Genomic DNA, 15,602 nt, shown 5'->3' on the forward strand with positions numbered 1-15,602 from the left:
TCTAATGATGAACCCTGCAATGATGTCTACGATTGTCATCTCGCATGTTTCTGGAAGCCTCAGTTACGGTCGCCGCGGCGCATATTATGCGTTGCAACTACACGAGAAGCTACTAGAAGTAAAAGTGTCTTATCACGGCCAACTTCGCTATACTTGCGGTCATGATATTCGAAAAGCGAAATGTGAAGCCACTGGAAAAAATATATCTTCGTTCTAATGATGAACCCAGCAATGATGTCTACGATTGTCATCTCGCATGTTTCTGGAAGCCTCAGTTACGGTCGCCGCGGCGCATATTATGCGTTGCAACTACACGAGAAGCTACTAGAAGTAAAAGTGTCTTATCACGGCCAACTTCGCTATACTTGCGGTCATGATATTCGAAAAGCGAAATGTGAAGCCACTGGAAAAAAAATATATCTTCATTCTAATGATGAACCCTGCAATGATGTCCACGGATGTCATCTCGCATGTTTCTGGAAGCCTCAGTTACGGTCGCCGCGGCGCATATTATGCGTTGCAACTACACGAGAAGCTACTAGAAGTAAAAGTGTCTTATCACGGCCAACTTCGCTATACTTGCGGTCATGATATTCGAAAAGCGAAATGTGAAGCCACTGGAAAAAAAAAATATCTTCATTCTAATGATGAACCCTGCAATGATGTCCACGGATGTCATCTCGCATGTTTCTGAAGCCTCAGTTACGGTCGCCGCGGCGCATATTATGCGTTGCAACTACACGAGAAGCTACTAGAAGTAAAAGTGTCTTATCACGGCCAACTTCGCTATACTTGCGGTCATGATATTCGAAAAGCGAAATGTGAAGCCACTGGAAAAAAAATATATCTTCATTCTAATGATGAACCCTGCAATGATGTCCACGGATGTCATCTCGCATGTTTCTGGAAGCCTCAGTTACGGTCGCCGCGGCGCATATTATGCGTTGCAACTACACGAGAAGCTACTAGAAGTAAAAGTGTCTTATCACGGCCAACTTCGCTATACTTGCGGTCATGATATTCGAAAAGCGAAATGTGAAGCCACTGGAAAAAAATATATCTTCGTTCTAATGATGAACCCTGCAATGATGTCTACGATGTCATCTCGCATGTTTCTGGAAGCCTCAGTTACGGTCGCCGCGGCGCATATTATGCGTTGCAACTACACGAGAAGCTACTAGAAGTAAAAGTGTCTTATCACGGCCAACTTCGCTATACTTGCGGTCATGATATTCGAAAAGCGAAATGTGAAGCCACTGGAAAAAAAATATATCTTCATTCTAATGATGAACCCTGCAATGATGTCCACGGATGTCATCTCGCATGTTTCTGGAAGCCTCAGTTACGGTCGCCGCGGCGCATATTATGCGTTGCAACTACACGAGAAGCTACTAGAAGTAAAAGTGTCTTATCACGGCCAACTTCGCTATACTTGCGGTCATGATATTCGAAAAGCGAAATGTGAAGCCACTGGAAAAAAATATATCTTCATTCTAATGATGAACCCTGCAATGATGTCACGGATGTCATCTCGCATGTTTCTGGAAGCCTCAGTTACGGTCGCCGCGGCGCATATTATGCGTTGCAACTACACGAGAAGCTACTAGAAGTAAAAGTGTCTTATCACGGCCAACTTCGCTATACTTGCGGTCATGATATTCGAAAAGCGAAATGTGAAGCCACTGGAAAAAAATATATCTTCGTTCTAATGATGATCCCTGCAATGATGTCTACGGATGTCATCTCGCATGTTTCTGGAAGCCTCAGTTACGGTCGCCGCGGCGCATATTATGCGTTGCAACTACACGAGAAGCTACTAGAAGTAAAAGTGTCTTATCACGGCCAACTTCGCTATACTTGCGGTCATGATATTCGAAAAGCGAAATGTGAAGCCACTGGAAAAAAATATATCTTCATTCTAATGATGAACCCTGCAATGATGTCTACGGATGTCATCTCGCATGTTTCTGGAAGCCTCAGTTACGGTCGCCGCGGCGCATATTATGCGTTGCAACTACACGAGAAGCTACTAGAAGTAAAAGTGTCTTATCACAGCCAACTTCGCTATACTTGCGGTCATGATATTCGAAAAGCGAAATGTGAAGCCACTGGAAAAAAATATATCTTCATTCTAATGATGAACCCTGCAATGATGTCTACGGATGTCATCTCGCATGTTTCTGGAAGCCTCAGTTACGGTCGCCGCGGCGCATATTATGCGTTGCAACTACACGAGAAGCTACTAGAAGTAAAAGTGTCTTATCACAGGCCAACTTCGCTATACTTGCGGTCATGATATTCGAAAAGCGAAATGTGAAGCCACTGGAAAAAAATATATCTTCATTCTAATGATGAACCCTGCAATGATGTCTACGGATGTCATCTCGCATGTTTCTGGAAGCCTCAGTTACGGTCGCCGCGGCGCATATTATGCGTTGCAACTACACGAGAAGCTACTAGAAGTAAAAGTGTCTTATCACGGCCAACTTCGCTATACTTGCGGTCATGATATTCGAAAAGCGAAATGTGAAGCCACTGGAAAAAAATATATCTTCATTCTAATGATGAACCCTGCAATGATGTCTACGGATGTCATCTCGCATGTTTCTGGAAGCCTCAGTTACGGTCGCCGCGGCGCATATTATGCGTTGCAACTACACGAGAAGCTACTAGAAGTAAAAGTGTCTTATCACGGCCAACTTCGCTATACTTGCGGTCATGATATTCGAAAAGCGAAATGTGAAGCCACTGGAAAAAAATATATCTTCATTCTAATGATGAACCCTGCAATGATGTCTACGGATGTCATCTCGCATGTTTCTGGAAGCCTCAGTTACGGTCGCCGCGGCGCATATTATGCGTTGCAACTACACGAGAAGCTACTAGAAGTAAAAGTGTCTTATCACGGCCAACTTCGCTATACTTGCGGTCATGATATTCGAAAAGCGAAATGTGAAGCCACTGGAAAAAAATATATCTTCATTCTAATGATGAACCCTGCAATGATGTCTACGGATGTCATCTCGCATGTTTCTGGAAGCCTCAGTTACGGTCGCCGCGGCGCATATTATGCGTTGCAACTACACGAGAAGCTACTAGAAGTAAAAGTGTCTTATCACGGCCAACTTCGCTATACTTGCGGTCATGATATTCGAAAAGCGAAATGTGAAGCCACTGGAAAAAAATATATCTTCATTCTAATGATGAACCCTGCAATGATGTCTACGGATGTCATCTCGCATGTTTCTGGAAGCCTCAGTTACGGTCGCCGCGGCGCATATTATGCGTTGCAACTACACGAGAAGCTACTAGAAGTAAAAGTGTCTTATCACGGCCAACTTCGCTATACTTGCGGTCATGATATTCGAAAAGCGAAATGTGAAGCCACTGGAAAAAAATATATCTTCATTCTAATGATGAACCCTGCAATGATGTCCTACGGATGTCATCTCGCATGTTTCTGGAAGCCTCAGTTACGGTCGCCGCGGCGCATATTATGCGTTGCAACTACACGAGAAGCTACTAGAAGTAAAAGTGTCTTATCACGGCCAACTTCGCTATACTTGCGGTCATGATATTCGAAAAGCGAAATGTGAAGCCACTGGAAAAAAAATATATCTTCATTCTAATGATGAACCCTGCAATGATGTCCACGGATGTCATCTCGCATGTTTCTGGAAGCCTCAGTTACGGTCGCCGCGGCGCATATTATGCGTTGCAACTACACGAGAAGCTACTAGAAGTAAAAGTGTCTTATCACGGCCAACTTCGCTATACTTGCGGTCATGATATTCGAAAAGCGAAATGTGAAGCCACTGGAAAAAAATATATCTCATTCTAATGATGAACCCTGCAATGATGTCCACGGATGTCATCTCGCATGTTTCTGGAAGCCTCAGTTACGGTCGCCGCGGCGCATATTATGCGTTGCAACTACACGAGAAGCTACTAGAAGTAAAAGTGTCTTATCACGGCCAACTTCGCTATACTTGCGGTCATGATATTCGAAAAGCGAAATGTGAAGCCACTGGAAAAAAAATATATCTTCATTCTAATGATGAACCCTGCAATGATGTCCACGGATGTCATCTCGCATGTTTCTGGAAGCCTCAGTTACGGTCGCCGCGGCGCATATTATGCGTTGCAACTACACGAGAAGCTACTAGAAGTAAAAGTGTCTTATCACGGCCAACTTCGCTATACTTGCGGTCATGATATTCGAAAAGCGAAATGTGAAGCCACTGGAAAAAAAATATATCTTCATTCTAATGATGAACCCTGCAATGATGTCCACGGATGTCATCTCGCATGTTTCTGGAAGCCTCAGTTACGGTCGCCGCGGCGCATATTATGCGTTGCAACTACACGAGAAGCTACTAGAAGTAAAAGTGTCTTATCACGGCCAACTTCGCTATACTTGCGGTCATGATATTCGAAAAGCGAAATGTGAAGCCACTGGAAAAAAATATATCTTCATTCTAATGATGAACCCTGCAATGATGTCCACGGATGTCATCTCGCATGTTTCTGGAAGCCTCAGTTACGGTCGCCGCGGCGCATATTATGCGTTGCAACTACACGAGAAGCTACTAGAAGTAAAAGTGTCTTATCACGGCCAACTTCGCTATACTTGCGGTCATGATATTCGAAAAGCGAAATGTGAAGCCACTGGAAAAAAAATATATCTTCATTCTAATGATGAACCCTGCAATGATGTCCACGGATGTCATCTCGCATGTTTCTGGAAGCCTCAGTTACGGTCGCCGCGGCGCATATTATGCGTTGCAACTACACGAGAAGCTACTAGAAGTAAAAGTGTCTTATCACGGCCAACTTCGCTATACTTGCGGTCATGATATTCGAAAAGCGAAATGTGAAGCCACTGGAAAAAAAAATATATCTTCATTCTAATGATGAACCCTGCAATGATGTCCACGGATGTCATCTCGCATGTTTCTGGAAGCCTCAGTTACGGTCGCCGCTGCGCATATTATGCGTTGCAACTACACGAGAAGCTACTAGAAGTAAAAGTGTCTTATCACGGCCAACTTCGCTATACTTGCGGTCATGATATTCGAAAAGCGAAATGTGAAGCCACTGAAAAAAAAATATATCTCATTCTAATGATGAACCCTGCAATGATGTCCACGGATGTCATCTCGCATGTTTCTGGAAGCCTCAGTTACGGTCGCCGCGGCGCATATTATGCGTTGCAACTACACGAGAAGCTACTAGAAGTAAAAGTGTCTTATCACGGCCAACTTCGCTATACTTGCGGTCATGATATTCGAAAAGCGAAATGTGAAGCCACTGGAAAAAAAAATATATCTTCATTCTAATGATGAACCCTGCAATGATGTCCACGGATGTCATCTCGCATGTTTCTGGAAGCCTCAGTTACGGTCGCCGCTGCGCATATTATGCGTTGCAACTACACGAGAAGCTACTAGAAGTAAAAGTGTCTTATCACGGCCAACTTCGCTATACTTGCGGTCATGATATTCGAAAAGCGAAATGTGAAGCCACTGGAAAAAAAAATATATCTTCATTCTAATGATGAACCCTGCAATGATGTCCACGGATGTCATCTCGCATGTTTCTGGAAGCCTCAGTTACGGTCGCCGCTGCGCATATTATGCGTTGCAACTACACGAGAAGCTACTAGAAGTAAAAGTGTCTTATCACGGCCAACTTCGCTATACTTGCGGTCATGATATTCGAAAAGCGAAATGTGAAGCCACTGGAAAAAAAAATATATCTTCATTCTAATGATGAACCCTGCAATGATGTCCACGGATGTCATCTCGCATGTTTCTGGAAGCCTCAGTTACGGTCGCCGCTGCGCATATTATGCGTTGCAACTACACGAGAAGCTACTAGAAGTAAAAGTGTCTTATCACGGCCAACTTCGCTATACTTGCGGTCATGATATTCGAAAAGCGAAATGTGAAGCCACTGGAAAAAAAAATATATCTTCATTCTAATGATGAACCCTGCAATGATGTCCACGGATGTCATCTCGCATGTTTCTGGAAGCCTCAGTTACGGTCGCCGCTGCGCATATTATGCGTTGCAACTACACGAGAAGCTACTAGAAGTAAAAGTGTCTTATCACGGCCAACTTCGCTATACTTGCGGTCATGATATTCGAAAAGCGAAATGTGAAGCCACTGGAAAAAAAAATATATCTTCATTCTAATGATGAACCCTGCAATGATGTCCACGGATGTCATCTCGCATGTTTCTGGAAGCCTCAGTTACGGTCGCCGCTGCGCATATTATGCGTTGCAACTACACGAGAAGCTACTAGAAGTAAAAGTGTCTTATCACGGCCAACTTCGCTATACTTGCGGTCATGATATTCGAAAAGCGAAATGTGAAGCCACTGGAAAAAAAAATATATCTTCATTCTAATGATGAACCCTGCAATGATGTCCACGGATGTCATCTCGCATGTTTCTGGAAGCCTCAGTTACGGTCGCCGCTGCGCATATTATGCGTTGCAACTACACGAGAAGCTACTAGAAGTAAAAGTGTCTTATCACGGCCAACTTCGCTATACTTGCGGTCATGATATTCGAAAAGCGAAATGTGAAGCCACTGGAAAAAAAAAATATATCTTCATTCTAATGATGAACCCTGCAATGATGTCCACGGATGTCATCTCGCATGTTTCTGGAAGCCTCAGTTACGGTCGCCGCTGCGCATATTATGCGTTGCAACTACACGAGAAGCTACTAGAAGTAAAAGTGTCTTATCACGGCCAACTTCGCTATACTTGCGGTCATGATATTCGAAAAGCGAAATGTGAAGCCACTGGAAAAAAAAATATATCTTCATTCTAATGATGAACCCTGCAATGATGTCCACGGATGTCATCTCGCATGTTTCTGGAAGCCTCAGTTACGGTCGCCGCTGCGCATATTATGCGTTGCAACTACACGAGAAGCTACTAGAAGTAAAAGTGTCTTATCACGGCCAACTTCGCTATACTTGCGGTCATGATATTCGAAAAGCGAAATGTGAAGCCACTGGAAAAAAAAATATATCTTCATTCTAATGATGAACCCTGCAATGATGTCCACGGATGTCATCTCGCATGTTTCTGGAAGCCTCAGTTACGGTCGCCGCTGCGCATATTATGCGTTGCAACTACACGAGAAGCTACTAGAAGTAAAAGTGTCTTATCACGGCCAACTTCGCTATACTTGCGGTCATGATATTCGAAAAGCGAAATGTGAAGCCACTGGAAAAAAAAATATATCTTCATTCTAATGATGAACCCTGCAATGATGTCCACGGATGTCATCTCGCATGTTTCTGGAAGCCTCAGTTACGGTCGCCGCTGCGCATATTATGCGTTGCAACTACACGAGAAGCTACTAGAAGTAAAAGTGTCTTATCACGGCCAACTTCGCTATACTTGCGGTCATGATATTCGAAAAGCGAAATGTGAAGCCACTGGAAAAAAAAATATATCTTCATTCTAATGATGAACCCTGCAATGATGTCCACGGATGTCATCTCGCATGTTTCTGGAAGCCTCAGTTACGGTCGCCGCTGCGCATATTATGCGTTGCAACTACACGAGAAGCTACTAGAAGTAAAAGTGTCTTATCACGGCCAACTTCGCTATACTTGCGGTCATGATATTCGAAAAGCGAAATGTGAAGCCACTGGAAAAAAAAATATATCTTCATTCTAATGATGAACCCTGCAATGATGTGCACGGATGTCATCTCGCATGTTTCTGGAAGCCTCAGTTACGGTCGCCGCTGCGCATATTATGCGTTGCAACTACACGAGAAGCTACTAGAAGTAAAAGTGTCTTATCACGGCCAACTTCGCTATACTTGCGGTCATGATATTCGAAAAGCGAAATGTGAAGCCACTGGAAAAAAAAATATATCTTCATTCTAATGATGAACCCTGCAATGATGTCCACGGATGTCATCTCGCATGTTTCTGGAAGCCTCAGTTACGGTCGCCGCTGCGCATATTATGCGTTGCAACTACACGAGAAGCTACTAGAAGTAAAAGTGTCTTATCACGGCCAACTTCGCTATACTTGCGGTCATGATATTCGAAAAGCGAAATGTGAAGCCACTGAAAAAAAAAATATCTCTCATTCTAATGATGAACCCTGCAATGATGTCCACGGATGTCATCTCGCATGTTTCTGGAAGCCTCAGTTACGGTCGCCGCTGCGCATATTATGCGTTGCAACTACACGAGAAGCTACTAGAAGTAAAAGTGTCTTATCACGGCCAACTTCGCTATACTTGCGGTCATGATATTCGAAAAGCGAAATGTGAAGCCACTGGAAAAAAAAATATATCTTCATTCTAATGATGAACCCTGCAATGATGTCCACGGATGTCATCTCGCATGTTTCTGGAAGCCTCAGTTACGGTCGCCGCGGAGCATATTATGCGTTGCAACTACACGAGAAGCTACTAGAAGTAAAAGTGTCTTATCACGGCCAACTTCGCTATACTTGCGGTCATGATATTCGAAAAGCGAAATGTGAAGCCACTGGAAAAAAAAATATCTTCATTCTAATGATGAACCCTGCAATGATGTCCACGGATGTCATCTCGCATGTTTCTGGAAGCCTCAGTTACGGTCGCCGCGGAGCATATTATGCGTTGCAACTACACGAGAAGCTACTAGAAGTAAAAGTGTCATATCACGGCCAACTTCGCTATACTTGCGGTCATGATATTCGAAAAGCGAAATGTGAAGCCACTGGAAAAAAAAATATATCTTCATTCTAATGATGAACCCTGCAATGATGTCTACGGATGTCATCTCGCATGTTTCTGGAAGCCTCAGTTACGGTCGCCGCGGCGCATATTATGCGTTGCAACTACACGAGAGGCTACTAGAAGTAAAAGTGTCTTATCACGGCCAACTTCGCTATACTTGCGGTCATGATATTCGAAAAGCGAAATGTGAAGCCACTGGAAAAAAATATATCTTCATTCTAATGATGAACCCTGCAATGATGTCTACGGATGTCATCTCGCATGTTTCTGGAAGCCTCAGTTACGGTCGCCGCGGCGCATATTATGCGTTGCAACTACACGAGAGGCTACTAGAAGTAAAAGTGTCTTATCACGGCCAACTTCGCTATACTTGCGGTCATGATATTCGAAAAGCGAAATGTGAAGCCACTGGAAAAAAATATATCTTCATTCTAATGATGAACCCTGCAATGATGTCTACGGATGTCATCTCGCATGTTTCTGGAAGCCTCAGTTACGGTCGCCGCGGCGCATATTATGCGTTGCAACTGCACGAGAGGCTACTAGAAGTAAAAGTGTCTTATCACGGCCAACTTCGCTATACTTGCGGTCATGATATTCGAAAAGCGAAATGTGAAGCCACTGGAAAAAAATATATCTTCATTCTAATGATGAACCCTGCAATGATGTCTACGGATGTCATCTCGCATGTTTCTGGAAGCCTCAGTTACGGTCGCCGCGGCGCATATTATGCGTTGCAACTACACGAGAGGCTACTAGAAGTAAAAGTGTCTTATCACGGCCAACTTCGCTATACTTGCGGTCATGATATTCGAAAAGCGAAATGTGAAGCCACTGGAAAAAAATATATCTTCATTCTAATGATGAACCCTGCAATGATGTCTACGGATGTCATCTCGCATGTTTCTGGAAGCCTCAGTTACGGTCGCCGCGGCGCATATTATGCGTTGCAACTACACGAGAAGCTCCTAGAACTAAAAGTGTCTTATCACGGCCAACTTCGCTATACATGCGGTCATGATATTCGAAAAGCGAAATGTGAAGCCACTGGAAAAAAATATATCTTCATTCTAATGATGAACCCTGCAATGATGTCTACGGATGTCATCTCGCATGTTTCTGGAAGCCTCAGTTACGGTCGCCGCGGCGCATATTATGCGTTGCAACTACACGAGAGGCTACTAGAAGTAAAAGTGTCTTATCACGGCCAACTTCGCTATACTTGCGGTCATGATATTCGAAAAGCGAAATGTGAAGCCACTGGAAAAAAATATATCTTCATTCTAATGATGAACCCTGCAATGATGTCTACGGATGTCATCTCGCATGTTTCTGGAAGCCTCAGTTACGGTCGCCGCGGCGCATATTATGCGTTGCAACTACACGAGAGGCTACTAGAAGTAAAAGTGTCTTATCACGGCCAACTTCGCTATACTTGCGGTCATGATATTCGAAAAGCGAAATGTGAAGCCACTGGAAAAAAATATATCTTCATTCTAATGATGAACCCTGCAATGATGTCTACGGATGTCATCTCGCATGTTTCTGGAAGCCTCAGTTACGGTCGCCGCGGCGCATATTATGCGTTGCAACTACACGAGAGGCTACTAGAAGTAAAAGTGTCTTATCACGGCCAACTTCGCTATACTTGCGGTCATGATATTCGAAAAGCGAAATGTGAAGCCACTGGAAAAAAATATATCTTCATTCTAATGATGAACCCTGCAATGATGTCTACGGATGTCATCTCGCATGTTTCTGGAAGCCTCAGTTACGGTCGCCGCGGCGCATATTATGCGTTGCAACTACACGAGAAGCTCCTAGAACTAAAAGTGTCTTATCACGGCCAACTTCGCTATACATGCGGTCATGATATTCGAAAAGCGAAATGTGAAGCCACTGGAAAAAAATATATCTTCATTCTAATGATGAACCCTGCAATGATGTCTACGGATGTCATCTCGCATGTTTCTGGAAGCCTCAGTTACGGTCGCCGCGGCGCATATTATGCGTTGCAACTACACGAGAAGCTACTAGAAGTAAAAGTGTCTTATCACGGCCAACTTCGCTATACTTGCGGTCATGATATTCGAAAAGCGAAATGTGAAGCCACTGGAAAAAAATATATCTTCATTCTAATGATGAACCCTGCAATGATGTCTACGGATGTCATCTCGCATGTTTCTGGAAGCCTCAGTTACGGTCGCCGGGGCGCATATTATGCGTTGCAACTACACGAGAAGCTACTAGAAGTAAAAGTGTTTTATCACGGCCAACTTCGCTATACTTGCGGTCATGATATTCGAAAAGCGAAATGTGAAGCCACTGGAAAAAAATATATCTTCATTCTAATGATGAACCCTGCAATGATGTCCACGGATGTCATCTCGCATGTTTCTGGAAGCCTCAGTTACGGTCGCCGCGGAGCATATTATGCGTTGCAACTACACTGCGCGCACTGCCCTCCTCCGCCGTTTGGCAGCGAAGATCCGCATTGTAAGGAGGGGCGCTCCAATAACGCCGGTAATGCAGGAGTACCTGGAGACACTACAGACTCGTTACGACCTGCTACTTCAATCACCTTCTGGAAGGGCGAAGCAACGCTTCTCAAGATCTCAGGCTTTTGCCGGTCCTGGTGCAGCTCGGTTCCTCGACTCTGCGCGGTTGGTTGACCAGCGGCAGGCCACTGAGTTCCGGCGTCCTGACGGATCTGTTACGGAAAACCCCGACGAGGTGCTCACCGGCTTTGAAGAGTTCTTCAGCAGTCTGTATGCTCGGGCCCCTGTCAATACCGAGACAGCTGCCTTCCTGGATGGCCTCCCGGCTCTATCCCCGTCTGATCGGCGTTGTCTTGAAGAGCCGCTGCGCATAGAAGAACTGGACATCGCAGTGCGTCGGGCATCGTCCCGAAAAAGTCCTGGGCCGGGCGGACTCCCCCCTGAGTTTTATGCGACGTTTTGGCGACACATTCGAACATTCCTGTTTGAAGTCTTGTGTAGCTGCTTGGGCGGCGCGGATTTCCCGACATCTTTCGGATACGGCCATATTATTCTGCTACCCAAGAACTCCGGTGACCTTTCTAACCCTGAAAATTGGCGACCGATAACACTACTCAATTGTGACTATAAGATCGTAACTTCCGTGCTGGCAAGCAGGATGCAATGTGTGTTCCCGTCAGTCATCCACCACTCGCAGACGTGTTCCGTGCCGGGACGCACAATGTACGACACCTTATCCGGTCTGCGGGATGCCTTGCACTACGTGGCCCCGACCGTTCCCAACGGCTGCCTGCTGTCTCTCGACCAAAAGAAGGCATTCGATCGGGTCGCCCACAGCTACATGTTCACTGTGCTGGAGGTGTACGGTTTCCCAGAGTGGATGGTTGGTGTCATAAAGAAATTGTACAGTAATCACCGGAGCAGCCTGTACCTCATCCAGCGTTTTTCCGGACAGTTTTCGGTGTCTATAGGTGTGCGGCAAGGTTGTCCCCTCTTGCCAGCCTTGTTCACCTTGGCAATCGATCCCCTACTGTGGAATATCGACACAGCTGAACGAATTCGTGGTTTTCCCCTCCCCTTCTCTGGGGAATGGAAAGTGGCCGCATATGCGGATGATATAACCTTGCTTCTGCGTGACGAAAGCGCAGCAGTCGAGGTTATGCGCGTATACGAATCCTACGCGGCTGTCTCTGGAGGAGCGTTGAATTATCGGAAGACGAAGTGTATGCCACTCGGTAGTCCGGCGCAGTATATGTCATTGCCGTTCGTGTGCGCCTCATCGCTTAAGATCCTTGGTGTGGTGTTTAACACACGCGGGCCAACTGCTGCCAATTGGTCAGCGGCTCTCGAAGAGGTGCAAGTGAAATGCGAGTCTGCAAGCTACTATGAACTATCGTATCACGAGCGGTCCTACCTGGTGCGTAGTGTTCTGCTCGGGCGCGTGTGGCATCTCAGCCATGTTTCGATCGCCCCACACGCTGCTGTGACGCGCATCCATTCATGCCTCTCGTCGTTCTTCTGGAAGAAGCGAAGGGGACCAGTCTCGCGAACCATGCTTTCGTTCCCACAGTCTGCTGGCGGAGTCAACCTTCCCGATGTTGGGCTGATGAACCGGGGCATTGCGCTCAGCACCACACTGCGAATTCTGAATGCGGCGGACTCTCCAACTAAAGTCTTGCTCGGCCTCTGGTGGGACGCTCTCCAACATGGCCATCGTGCAGCTCCTCACCGATTTCACGCGGCGGTGCGGGCTTACTACCAGAAGGTCGCGTCTCTGCTCCCCGCTGCTTCCAGTTTGCAATCCACTTCGCCTTCAACGATGACCAAACTAGTTTTGCTGGACTCTGCCGCAACCACTGAGAGCCTTAGAAGACGGGTGGACTATGCTTCAGGCATCTCTTGGACATCGTTCGTCGCCCCGTGGCTTCCTGGTCAACTGCGCGACATCATTTGGTCATTTGCCTGGCGGATACTTCCCACACGCGACCGGCTGCATGCGTGGGACATCACATCAACTGAGGCCTGCCCGTACTGCGGCAGGGCTGAAACAAACTGCCACGTGCTATTCGAGTGCCGCATTTCCCGTATCTTCTGGCTATTGGTTAGACGTTGCACGAATGTGCTTTGTCCCGTGCAGTGTGATCAAAGGCGGCCAAACAGGCTGAGTGTGCTATTCACTGCGTGTGGCGCTGCAGTGTTGTGGAAGGCCCGTTGCAAGGCTGTCGCTCAACGGCGGCGGAACATCCCCGTTTTTCTTCTGGTTCGTCAACTCCGTATTCTCGTGACGAGTAGCTTGCAACAAGAACTCTTTGCACTCGGCGGCGACGAGTTTCTGCAGCGGTGGCGGTTCCACCCTTCGCTTTTGGTGCAAGGGGGCTCCGTGTCTGTCCGAGGTGTCCCTCCGTGAAATATACCCCTCACATCACTCATCACTCCCATCACTCGTCTCATTGTCCATCGAATGTAAATAGTGCACATCCCTCTTGTATCAGCGTAGCAATGCATACATCGCCCCTCATAGCCTCATAGCTCATAAATTGTAAATATTGTTTTGAGGCGCTGTCCATGTACTGACCGTTCCACGTCGTATTAAATTTTCCTACAACAACTACACGAGAAGCTACTAGAAGTAAAAGTGTCTTATCACGGCCAACTTCGCTATACTTGCGGTCATGATATTCGAAAAGCGAAATGTGAAGCCACTGGAAAAAAAATATATCTTCATTCTAATGATGAACCCTGCAATGATGTCCACGGATGTCATCTCGCATGTTTCTGGAAGCCTCAGTTACGGTCGCCGCTGCGCATATTATGCGTTGCAACTACACGAGAAGCTACTAGAAGTAAAAGTGTCTTATCACGGACAACTTCGCTATACTTGCGGTCATGATATTCGAAAAGCGAAATGTGAAGCCACTGGAAAAAAAAATATATCTTCATTCTAATGATGAACCCTGCAATGATGTCCACGGATGTCATCTCGCATGTTTCTGGAAGCCTCAGTTACGGTCGCCGCTGCGCATATTATGCGTTGCAACTACACGAGAAGCTACTAGAAGTAAAAGTGTCTTATCACGGCCAACTTCGCTATACTTGCGGTCATGATATTCGAAAAGCGAAATGTGAAGCCACTGGAAAAAAAAAAAAATCTTCATTCTAATGATGAACCCTGCAATGATGTCCACGGATGTCATCTCGCATGTTTCTGGAAGCCTCAGTTACGGTCGCCGCTGCGCATATTATGCGTTGCAACTACACGAGAAGCTACTAGAAGTAAAAGTGTCTTATCACGGCCAACTTCGCTATACTTGCGGTCATGATATTCGAAAAGCGAAATGTGAAGCCACTGGAAAAAAAAAATATATCTTCATTCTAATGATGAACCCTGCAATGATGTCCACGGATGTCATCTCGCATGTTTCTGGAAGCCTCAGTTACGGTCGCCGCTGCGCATATTATGCGTTGCAACTACACGAGAAGCTACTAGAAGTAAAAGTGTCTTATCACGGCCAACTTCGCTATACTTGCGGTCATGATATTCGAAAAGCGAAATGTGAAGCCACTGGAAAAAAAAATATATCTTCATTCTAATGATGAACCCTGCAATGATGTCCACGGATGTCATCTCGCATGTTTCTGGAAGCCTCAGTTACGGTCGCCGCTGCGCATATTATGCGTTGCAACTACACGAGAAGCTACTAGAAGTAAAAGTGTCTTATCACGGCCAACTTCGCTATACTTGCGGTCATGATATTCGAAAAGCGAAATGTGAAGCCACTGGAAAAAAAAAATATATATCTTCATTCTAATGATGAACCCTGCAATGATGTCCACGGATGTCATCTCGCATGTTTCTGGAAGCCTCAGTTACGGTCGCCGCTGCGCATATTATGCGTTGCAACTACACGAGAAGCTACTAGAAGTAAAAGTGTTTTATCACGGCCAACTTCGCTATACTTGCGGTCGTGATATTCGAAAAGCGAAATGTGAAGCCACTGGAAAAAAATATATCTTCATTCTAATGATGAACCCTGCAATGATGTCCTCGTTTGTAACTAGAACAGGAAAAGGCCATATCGTTTCTTACATTTGCTTGAGAAATATTCGTTTGAAACACGGCAGTCTAACTGGCGCAGTGATCAGTCAGTGGTCGGCGCACAACCTTGTTCTCTAGTTGGAATACATGCTTTTGCCACCTCGAGCAGAGCGTCGGCGCCGTCAAGAAACGTGCCAGTTTACATGCGAAGAAACTATTGCGGTGTTTGTAACTAGAACAGGAAAAGGCCATATCGTTTCTTACATTTGCTTGAGAAATATTCGTTTGAAACACGGCAGT

Source organism: Ornithodoros turicata, chromosome 4 (assembly GCF_037126465.1).
Source record: "Ornithodoros turicata isolate Travis chromosome 4, ASM3712646v1, whole genome shotgun sequence".
Taxonomy (NCBI): Eukaryota; Metazoa; Arthropoda; class Arachnida; order Ixodida; family Argasidae; genus Ornithodoros; species Ornithodoros turicata.